General features: G+C 46.4%; 1 protein-coding gene across 1 annotated transcript in view; it reads left to right on the forward strand.

Annotated features, from left to right (window-relative positions):
- The window catches only part of LOC119404523 (A disintegrin and metalloproteinase with thrombospondin motifs 16), a 129,744-nt gene that overhangs the window by 65,333 nt on the left and 52,386 nt on the right, over positions 1–12,025 (forward strand). The window lies entirely within an intron of this gene.

Raw genomic sequence — 12,025 nt, forward strand, 5'->3', positions numbered from 1 at the left:
AGTTCTCCATTGAAGCTTACGTCTACGTTACAACGACTTCCTTATTTTGCTGACCATTTCACGGGCGTAGAAAAATTGCGCCTTATTGTCCATGCTCGTTCTGTTCGGCTGTCTCCTCTCTCGCTCCCCGTTGGAGCCTTTGTACGAGATTTTCGTATTCATTAAACCACATGCACCGCTTTGTCGTAAAGAACATTCGTCACCCTATTTTGCAAGAAGTTGTACCTCGATTTAGTAAACTAGTAGTATACTCAGTTTTCCCACACCTCCTTCTACTCCTTGTTGTTGTTTTTTAACAACATGCCACCTATCGCTTTTCGGAGCAGTCAGCAACAAGCCAGCGACATACACAACCTCGTTGACCATTTGCCGTGCGCAGCACTACTTGTACGCCCTAGAAGCTATTGGAACACACGTAGCAGTATTACAATCATTCCTGTTCTTCTTTATTCTTCTGTTTTTTTTTTCCTCGGCTTTGTTCGACTATAAATCTTTTCCGTGCCGTTTTTCACGCTTTCATGATTTTCTATGATCATTGCCGATTTACCCTTAAGTGAGGTGCCCTTACCGCCCTGTTTGTGTAAGTCAACTCCCCACCCCCTTTTTTTCTTTCTTTCTCTCTCTCTCTTATTTCGTGCTTCGTGTAGGATAGGAACAACTCAAAAGTTATCATAACATTCAATCGCCCAGCGTCCTGTCGATGTTTCCCAGGCAGTATTTTCCGCTCTGAATGACTTCGTCGCATTCGGCTTTTCAAACCGTTCTCCCAGTTCTCCTGTCTACAGTGCTGTTCTGTGTAAAGTGCTCGCCACTCGTGCTAGTAAATGCATCGAGGCCGTTGTGTTTATCAAACTGGGTTATAGTCTCAAAAAGAGAGATCCCACTTGGCGTTCTATACTACAACATTTTCCTTTTATTAGCTGGTCTATACCGCACTGGTCAATAACAAGCAGCACCAGCGCGTCGAGTGGCCGCCCCGCTGTGTGCGCTCAATGCCGCTTTCGAATGTCGGTCGCGGTGGCCACGGTCCGTTGTGTTGCCCGACCGGCGGCCGCGCGGCGACTGGTTTTGGCGCGCACTTCCGAAACGGAAGCTGCTTCCGGATGCGGCACCGCGGGTAGCGCCACGGACGACACCCCCCCGACGAGGACCGAGCCATCAGATGAGGTCAGCCGCGCCGCGGGAGCGAGTACGAAAAAAGGTGGCTCACGGCCGCGCCGAGGGCTTGTAAACGCCACGAGTGCCGTTTGCAGTCCGAAAGAACTTGTTCTCGTGCTAGCGGGTGTCTATTGATAGCTTGCACGTGATGTCATGGACGCGCAACATGGCTCTCTAACATGGCGGCTTAGATGACGTCAAGGCAGTATAATCACGCGGCGATTAACCTGCTTCAGAGTGATAACGACGTCGCTGGAACGTTATTGGGCCTCTGTGCATGTATGGATAGCGAAAGAACCAGTATGCGATGTACTGATAACCCTAACGTGACGTCACAAAGTTTGCGTCCCACCATGCTGGTTCTCCAACGTGGTTGTTTCAGTGACGCCAGTGCAAGCGCCGTCTGAGCCAACGGTCCAAGCCATCAGGTCCAACGCTGTAGAAGCTACGCAAGAAGTTGCGGTTAGCAAAATGTGCAAGTCCGCACGTCTCGTGCTTGGCCTCCGCGATTAGTTCCGGGTGCGCGCTTCGGAGCCGATCACCGAGGCCACGATACGAAAATAAAGAGACGTTAAGCGATCCAGAACAACCTATTGACAACCGTCTAAATTGCGGGGTTTGTTTATTTCTAAGGCACGAAGCATGTTCATTTATTAGTCAGTCTAAAAACGAAAAAAAAAAATCACATTACGGGTGGTAAAATCATTGAACTATTTCTTGGCGTGAACGCATCTACAGCAAGATGTCGTGAGTCTACTTTCCGTGTTTCCACAGAAGCGATTTGAGAGAACTCTACGTCGTTCTGTTGAACTCACAGCCGAGACAGGTGGTCTTGATTGATCTTGAATTCATTCATTCATTCATTCATTCATTCATTCATTCATTCATTCATTCATTCATTCATTCATTCATTCATTCATTCATTCATTGTACCCTCTGGGCCGCAGCATTACAGAGGGGAGAGGTATCAAACAATAATAAGGGTAAACAGAAGAAAACAAAGAACAAAAGAAAGTAAGGTAAACTTATTAGTTCATATTAGTTAAAGTGGTCCGAAAACGATGATCGGTAATGTCTGCAATGAGAGCGGGAAGGAGGTTCCAATCCTCACAAGTCCTATGGAAAAAAATGAGTTATGAAAAGTGGAAGTCTTATAAAAAGAAACGGCAACCTTATAATATATGTCGGTGATCAATGCGTGACGGCGCATACTGGGGAGATGAGATTACTGGGGATAGAAATTACTTGTACAACGTGAAATACAACATAGACGTCAAAGAAGTACACACAGACAGCGCTCACTCTCAACGGAGGGAGGGGGGGGGGGGCTTTATTGCATACGAAACAAACGTGAACGTGTGCACGGATTCTCAAGGGGAAATTGATTAACAAGCAAAAAGAGAAGACACAAAAGATACCTCCATATGTTTACCCCGGCATGACTTCTTTATCTTCCGTGTTGTATTTCGCCCTCTACAAGATGAGTCGTTCTCCTGATTTGCCTCGAGTAGACTGAATAGCGAACGTGATAGAGTGAACCCGCAGTTAGTAGTACAGAACCGGGTCCTCTATGCGTGTGACACAGCACTTGGGGCTCCGCCAGCAGCCCTTCAAAGTGGTCAGACATAGACAGGCAAAAAGAAAGAAAAAAAGACAACGCTGGGACCTCACCAGCGCCTGACTCACTTCCGTCAAGCTGAAAACAGTTTCACTGGCCAGGGTGAAAGAAACAGAGCAGCCAGGTATAACGGCGACTTGTAAGTAGCGAACAGCTCAGTGTGTCCGAAAACATAACGTCAGAGGCACTGCACTAACCAAGAACTTTAAACTCGGCTCGAATACAGCATCTAATAACTTCAATTCTTCTCTCTGTATGTCTATCTCTCTCTATTGCCTGTGGAGCCCTGGAGGAAGAGCCCCACCCACCTTATACCTAAGGAACTTGCGACTTTAATCTGACATTTTGTGCTGATGTTTGGCAAACATGCATGCGTCATTTGCATCAGAGCCTTTCAATTGGCAATGGAAGTCCGACCACAGTAGCGGGCCGGGCGAAAGAGCCAAAGAAAGCCGCTCGCCTATAAAAATGTACTCGAGCAACAAAGCGACACTTAAAGGGACACTAAATGCAAATGTTAAGTCGAAGTTAATTATTGAAATAGCGTTCCAGAAACCTCGTAGTGCTTGTTTCGTGCCAAGGAAATGTTTATTTTGAATGAAAATCACGTTTTAGTGGTCCGCACAGCATTAGCGTGCACATGCTTCAAATCGCGCACCTGGAAAGGCCTCCTGACGTAGCATTAGCCTTGCCCAACGTTGCCCGCCTTTACTGCCCGGCAGCCGACGCCGTGGTTTCTGCTCTGAAGGGAACATTACACAATGTCACATGGACGCGGCATTTTGTCAAACTTTCCGTTAGAACGACTTTCGTGAGGGCGCAAGGCACACGCAGCAGTACGCGATAACGAAACTATACCACTAAGACGCGACCGCGCGGAAATGGAACTTTTGCCCAACCCGCGCCGTTCTCCATTATAACGTCAAGTTCTTTTTTCCATGAATCAAACAGAAACGCACAAGCAGCATTTTATTACGCCTCGCAATGCTTGGAATGTTCTTCTTTTATCATACGTAGCTTCAATACTTGTGAAAATTTGTACTCGGGACTCTTGACGTCATCGGGCTCGTTTCAAAACCTCCCACTGGTGGCGCGTATAGTGACCTATATTTGCCTTAATTGCTCGATTAGTAGAGCACTGCTGATAATGCTGACGTTTTAGACGTTCTCGAACATTGACCTTTCACTCTGACAAATTGTTATTTGCCTTTAGTGTCTCTTTAGGACAGCAACCATACACAGTCGCTGACGCGCATTCGCGCCGTCGGCCCCGCCGTTGTCGTGATGTCCCGCTGACGGCACATGAGCTGGCGATTAGGTCTCCAGAGACGCGAGTTACCTTTGACTGCAAAAAGGTCGAAGTCGAGGCACCATTTAAATGTCAGGGGCGTAGCCAGAAATTTTTTTCGGGGGGGGGTTCAACCATACTTTATGTATGTTCGTGCGTGCGTTTGTATGTGTGCATGCCTATATACGCAAGCAAAACTGAAAAATTTCGGGGGGGGGGGGTTTGAACCCCCCCCCAACCCCCTCCCCCCCTTGGCTACGCCCCTGTTAAATGTCTACAGAAAACATTCACACAGGGCTACCCCCCTCCCGTTCTCCTTACCCACAAGCAATCAAGCAGTCCATGTGGTTGAGGGGCGGGGCGCGGGGCTCTATGAGCAATGTTGGGCTACCCTTGATCAAAAGGAGACATTAAGCGCTACTCGACCGGCGCTGCTGCAACGCCTTTCCACATTGCTTTACAATTATTCAGAAGTGTTCTTTTTTCTGTCTCAGCGTAACGGTAAAAGCGCTCTCGAAAAATCTCACATGGTCCCTTATGTATTCGCCTAAAACGACTCGAAGGCGAAAGCCACCTTCTCTTTCTTCTCAGTCAATGTATGGATCCTCCCTCGCCCTCATCCGAAAGCTTTCTGCACATAACGTGGTTTTGCAGCTGCCTCCAGGATCGGAGGCATGGAAAGCTTACTGCCCCTCACCAGATTTTGCACTGTCCGTGATCGACCCACCGTTGCCCAGGTGACGATGGCATGTGCTGATGCCATCATGTGACGCCCCGTTGTGTGACGTCATATGGCGACGTCATCACGTGATGATGATTTCTTGCACCCCTCGTGTCGATGCCGGCGCCGCCGACGGTCAATTTTCGCGTTTGATGAGGCATCTAAGGCTTTTGAAATAGGCTATAGGTTCTTGCGTTCGCCGAAACGATTAGAGAAAGCTTGGGCAGCAGCCCTGGCCACGTTGCCGAACCCCAGCGCAAATACGAAGAACGAGCCCATTAAGCCAGTTCTGCAAACCTTCTGGGGGAAGTGAACGAAAAACGCAGACTCAGGCCTGTACGAAATACGTAACACGGATAAACATGTACAAGAGCGTCCTACCCTTTATAGCTTGCAAACACTCGTGAATGCCTTACACAATTGAAAGGTATAAGTGACGTGTCTCAGAAACTTCGACGCAATCGCTACTTCCAGGGGAGCCTCAACCGCTCCCGGCACGTGCGGGCTTCTGGTATATGCGGTCTCGTGGACTGAAGTGGCTTTTGTTTCACCGATATCATCTCGGCGCGTGAGTTCTTTGTTCATCGCGCCTTGACAAACAGTCGCCGGCCCTTGTTTCAGGCTAATGCATTGCTTCAACGCTCCAGGAGTGCATGCGTATGCCAGACGCCACCGAAAAAGAGTAGCTGTTCTCGCTAGCTCATCAGCTATGGTTGGCAAAGAAGGTTGGGGAGGAGGAGAAGGGTGGAGTATTTGAAGCGTTGAAGCAAGCGCCGCGCGAAGTTCGCAAGGAAGGCCCTTGGCGCCAGCGTTTTTTTCTTTTGTTGAGTTTGACGCCGCAAGCTCTTGGCACCGAGCGTTCGGCGCCGCCGCATGCAGTGCAGACGGCGACGGCGGCTCGGAAGTCTCGCAGACTCCCCCCACCTCTATTTTACCAAGGTTGGCGCCTCCCCACAGAGCAAACTGCGGGACGTCCGGAGTACAGCTCTTTGAGAGTCCAACAGTGCGCTTTGACGCCGGCGATGGAATCGAGTCGTATGAATGCTGAGCGACAGCGACTACCTCGTGACAGTTTAACGAAACCAACATACAATGAAGCTAAGGAACATATAAGGTACATTACCGGCGTGTTTTAACTGTACTAGTCGTGACTGTGACGTAAATTGAAAGGAAATTAAGTGTATGAAAAATCAACTTCACGTAGGTATAGGACCGAACCTACAACCTTCAGATAACGCGTCCGATGCTCTTTCAATTTGGTATAGCATCGGACGGGTAATCTCGAGGTTGTAGGTATGGCCCCTACCTGCGTCAAGTTGATTTTTAATCCACTTTATTTTCTTTCCGTTTACGTCACAATTACTACTACTACAGTTAAAACGTGCAAGTAATGTCCCTCATAGGTTCCTTAGATTCGTTGTCTGTTGCTTTCGTTAGGCTGTGTGCAACAAAAGAAACGAGCCCTCGATCAATCTCGCCTCTTTCGTTCGTGACAGTTAAAGGTTGACAAAACGGACCGGCTTATGACAACTCGTCGGATACTACACCTTGTTAGCAGCGCATGACAGAGTGTTGCACGGGTTCGCTTGTTTTGAGACAAAATGTTGACTGATCGCGTTTTTAGCCAGCTTTTGCGGAAGAAGCTGCAGTCGAGGTCTCCTGATCAGTTCTCATCTGCCGTGTGTTCCTAAACACGTCGATACCTCTACGGGTTTTGTTTGCGTGTCTTTGCAACCGAAATGCGCGCTCCGGTACTGGGAATCGAACCTGCGACCTCGTGGTGTAGGAACACCATACCCATGAGGCGGATGTTTCAAAACAAAATGAAAACAAGAATGGCAATACAGCAACGTTTTGAAGAAGCAGGCCTGTCGGGTCTTTATTCGTGCGGTTGATAGGGTAGTGGCAAGTTGGAGACATTAATAACGTATCCGGGCTGTTCTTATTGTGGAAAAAGATGAACACGAAAGCGTCGGTGGCGGATAAACTGAAAAATGATATCTTTTCTTCGTTCTTTTCCTTTCAAGTGTCTCAGTAGAATGTTAGCGAAAAATCAATGATATAGTGAAGAGCACCTGGAAAGACTAATTACAAGAGCTTCAACGTTGGCATGAAAAAAAAAACATATATTTCCAGCCATTTGACTTTTTCTTTCGTTTAGCCACAGCTCGCTTAGTCACCTAACGGTGGCACACGTCCAAGCGTTTGCGGCACCACAGATGGGTTGGAACATAAAATGCAGTCAAAAAGCAAAATAAATCGAGGTACTTCTTGTCGCAATTTCGCTGACGAGACGCAGTTTCCTCTGCGTTCGCGAAGACGGACTGAACAAAGAATCCCCAGAAAACTAAAGACGCCGCGGAAGATGTGTATCATCTGACTCCCTAATCCGACGCCGGACTGCATACTAAATGTGGCATCGCAACTTGGCACCGCTTTGCATTGCCCTAATGACGGCGCCCGTTCCAGTCTGCTTTCTGTGACCTCTGTTGTGAATTCGTCGGCCCACGAGGCGGTGAAGGCACTCTTGTGCTTCTTTAAGGGACGACTGGCCTTTGCGAACGTTTTAGTTAAAGGGCCCCTAAGCCACTTCGCGAGTTCAAAGACGAGAGAGCGGTTTCTTTCTTGCCTTCACTATACCATTCCTACAGGCGTTGTCTCCTCCTCGCCACCTATTCCTTCATAAAACACGCTGTCAATGTCGGCACTAAGCGTTGAGCCTATCAAGATTTCGCGCTTTTCGGCTACACGCTGTTATATCCGCTTGCGCAGTCCAAAAGGCATAAGACGATGTAAAATCAGTTGATCGCGCGTGATAGTCAAGCGAGACGAGGCAGAACGGGCGCGCGACTACATGGCAAAGAGTGGTATAGGAGACAATTCACAACTGATATCCCACGTATGTGGGCCAATCGAGAGCTTATTATTTCCTCATGACGTGACGTGAGCAGACTGCTGGCGTCACGAATTGTGCCGACAAGACGGGAAACGACAGATGAGAATAACGCGCCCGTGTTCTTTACATTTTCAGAAGTTGTGTAGGTGCCCTTTAACTAAGCTTCGGTGCAGTCCAGCACGCGCGCGAAGTCACCGCACCTCCCCTTCCCCACCGCTATCTCATTTCTATTCCCCTTTCCACGCAGTAGGGTAGTCAATCAGACGCTTTTACGGTTAACTTCCCTTCCTTCTTCATTTCTCTTGTGAAGAGTCTATATCTCATTCATGTGAGCCGACTGCACATGCTAGTGCGCTTCGTGCGACTTCTTTCGTGTTTACTTTGATATGAATCAACGTGAGCTGACTTTAGCTTTCATTGTAGAAGGAAGTAAGGCGTGCAAATACGGACACAATTCAATTAAATTCACTGTTCGTCTTGTTCTCCGTGTTCTTGTACACCTGTTCCATATGTTTCATCTGTTAAATACCTTGGGGTACTTCTTGACAGTGACTTCGCCTGGAATTCTTACCTGGCGTATGTTTGTTCAAGGCTCAGGGCAGTCTCTCGTACATTATACACTATGAGATACTATACACCACTATCTATTCGCAAAATGATACTGAAAGCCCTAGGTTATAGTGTTCTTCGGTATGGTGTTACGGCGTTCGGTCACTGCGCGATTCGTTGGAAAAATAGAACAAACTCCATACTTCGTACAATTTTGAAAGTGATTAGTTATGATTTAAGACTGCCCTCAGGCACAGACCTTTTTAAATCATTACGATGCTCCAACTTTGATGCCCTTCTGACTGAGACAGCTGTCCTAAGGCATTTTTGGTCTAACAAGTTTAAAGTTCCTTACGTCCCTACACGCTGCCTCCGACCTAAAAACCGTTTTCGAGTGATTCGCTGCTCCACCAGATACGGTCAGCGCACTCGTAGCTACTTTATACCGTCTCGCCTTAATCAACTACCCCCGAGTGTCTTCCGTGCAAAAACAAAATTCAAGCTTAAGCAACTTCTCCGTCGTATCAATCTTTAACTACTTCGTGATGTCTTTACTTTTCCTTCGGTAAATGCCGCTGCGGCATCAAAACCTTAAGGTAACCATGTATTTCAGGCTGCGCATAGCTGTGGGTGTATTAAAGGCATTAAATTTTTTTTCTCTCTACAGGTTTGAATGATGCTACATTGCTTTATCATGTGTTCTTTCGTTTTTCATGATTTTTCCGCTTATTTTTTTTTTTCTTTACATCACCGAAAATCTGATGGTCTTTTAATATTGTATCTTTGCCATTGCATGTACGAATGGTCAACTCATGTAAGGCTAGGTGACGTTATATGTATTACCATTAGTTTCATTTCTTCGTGCACTGCTGTACATGCGCGTCTACTGTTTGTATGTATGCGCGAAAAGGTAAAAAAAAAAAGGTGTCTGCATTTAAGTGGTCCTATAGACAAATGAATTCCTGTTGTCTGCTGTCTGCCGGCTCTGCCCTTCAAGCCCAATGAGGCTTTGGCAGGCCAATTTTGTATCACATTGTTACTGTGCCAAATGTTAATAAAGCATTATTATTATTATTATTATTATTATTATTATTATTATTATTATTATTATTATTATTATTATTATTATTATTATTATTATTATTATTATTATTATTATTATTATTATTATTATTATTTTCATTTATTCACACAGAACAAGAGAAGAGAACCGAACAGCACAAATGTTTTGTTTGTCTTCTCTTGTACCCGTGTTGGACTCTTAGCAACTATATAGCTCAACTTTTCTCGTTCCACATTTTAATTTGTTTCTAGGGTGTTTTATGTGAGCTCTCTTTTAAGTTGTTTTCAATGCATTACACGCGATCGGAATTTTCGTTCTTGTTGCCACGTTTTTTTTTTCTTTTGCACAGTGGTAAGGTGTTCATTTCATTTTAGTATAAATTAATTCGATACGCAAATCAGTAGCCAAAGCCAATTGACGCCAGCACAGTTGAGCACGACACCTCACTGCACACAACTAACGAGAGACAGGGACGATACTCGGAGCCTCGGCTGCCGGCCATGGTTCGGAGTCTAAGATTAGCCGCGCGATGACTGCCCTTGTTCCTTCCTCGGCGCTTCCGGTATTTATAGCGTGCAGTGCGCTCCGGTCCTTCACCCACATGTCCGGTACACAACACGCGCCCCTGAAGTAGGTGACGGGCAGCCACGTGGCGGTGCTAAAGCTTCCCGCCGAATCGCGATTTTTTGCTCCTCTCTGCAGAAAGAAGAGGGGGGGGGGGGGTTATGGAGGCTCTTAGGTGGCGTGGTGACGTGATCTATAGTGTTGCGCTGATGACCTATCATAAAGCTGACGTGCTGAGAAGCAACGCTGCAGCGAAAGGACATATTAGAGGCCGAAACTGGAAAATGCGGTTTACACAATGATAAAAAGGATCTATCGACAAATTTTTTACAGGAATGTTCAGCTAGAAGAGTATGGCAACAGTGAATGTAACCATGACGGTAAGAAAATTAACAATATAAATTCAGGCTCTAACAGCAAGAACAACAAGCTAGCCAGAATATAACAAATAAAATAAAGGAAGGAACAAATTTAAAGGACACAATTTAGACATGCTACTGAAAAAAAAAAAAAGACTTTTAAAGTGCGATATATCCATGATAGCAGTGAACAAAAGAAGATGAATTTTTTCGTTCGACACAACTAAATGAATCCAAAGGAAAGCATAGGCGACATTAATTGTTTTCTTCTAACATGCAGTGTAGTAACTACGACGTAGACTGAGATGAAATAAAGCGGACGAAAAGACACCCTTTCTGTCGGTGGGATCCGAACCCACAACTTTCGAATTACGGTCATAATAGCAGTAGCTATTCGTGGCAGCACGTTCTACTGCGAGGTGTTCGTGGCAAAAGAATTCATGTGTTAGGTCACGGTAATGCAATAAGGAGCATGAACCTTTTTCTAGGTGATCAATTCTAGATGACGTGGAAGCAGAGGATTTGACGAGCCTATATAGTGTCAATCCATCTGATAGTCTCACCGTTTGCTCGTTTAGCATTTTCATTCATTAGCAATGTTTTAGTCTAAAGTTCCAGTGTCTGCTTTTAGCTCCATAGGTCTTTACCTTAAAGATCCCGCCACCCGGTTCTTGGCCGATCCCCCACTGTGCGTGAGCGCCATCAGAGTGAGGACATCGCCATCGTCATCATCGCAGCCGTTCGCATCAATCAATCAATCAATCAATCAATCAATCAATCAATCAATCAATCAATCAATCAATCAATCAATCAATCAATCAATCAATCAATCAATCAATCAATCTCTTTTATTTTCACAATTTCATACATATGGTTAAAAAGGGGGAACTGGAGAAAAAGCCGAAAGTTATTCGGCTTGACAAAGCTCGTTCCGTATCCCCGGCGTCCCCGGCCGGCATGGCTGCCATCGATACATGCAGGCACTGAAAACACTGATCTCGCTGCGTAGAAAGACGATCATATATTCGTTGCCGCAGCGCACGCTTATGTGCGGATGTGCTACGGCCGGTAAGATAAGGGGCACGATCCCTTTGTGGCCGCGCAAGATTGGACCGGCTCGCCCGACCATCGGAGTCGCGCGTTCTTCACGCTGCATGTCGTTAGCGCTCAACAGAACGGCGCCGCAATGCAAATCTCAAGGCTGACACAACCGGAGCAAGCACGGAGTGTGCCGCTTACACACAAAGGATATGTACATGTAAATCGACGGATTTACATTGGTTCGAGCTCCTTCATTGCCACAGCCGCATCCTCTGGGTTATAAGTTACGTGCAATTCGTGGCTGATGATGCTTCGTACCACATTGACGCGGTTGTACGTAGGCGCCTCACTGATTAACAGCACGTTGTACTCATTTCCAGTACGGCATGACGTCTCCAAGTGGCGCTGTTTGGCGTGCAGCTGTATAGTGGAAATTTCGCTCGTTGACTCATGCATATATAAGTTCGCAGTTATAGGACTGAGTCGTGAAAGGAGGACAGTTTGTGCGCATTATAAGGACAGTTTGTGCGCATTATAAACGACTGACGTTCCGAAATAGCGTAGCGGTGTATGAGGGATGACCCTTGCGTTAACTCACTTGCCACGGCGTTGCAAGAACAAAAGTACTTAATTATTGCGTAAATAGCATCGACTGAAACATGACTTTAGTAGCATATGAAATAACAGAAAGTACATCAGTGAGCAACGTTGACGAACAAATTATACTAGCTTCTTAGCAGCTTCATGCACAGAGCACACTGGCAAGCC

Source organism: Rhipicephalus sanguineus, chromosome 9 (assembly GCF_013339695.2).
Source record: "Rhipicephalus sanguineus isolate Rsan-2018 chromosome 9, BIME_Rsan_1.4, whole genome shotgun sequence".
Lineage (NCBI taxonomy): Eukaryota > Metazoa > Arthropoda > Arachnida > Ixodida > Ixodidae > Rhipicephalus > Rhipicephalus sanguineus.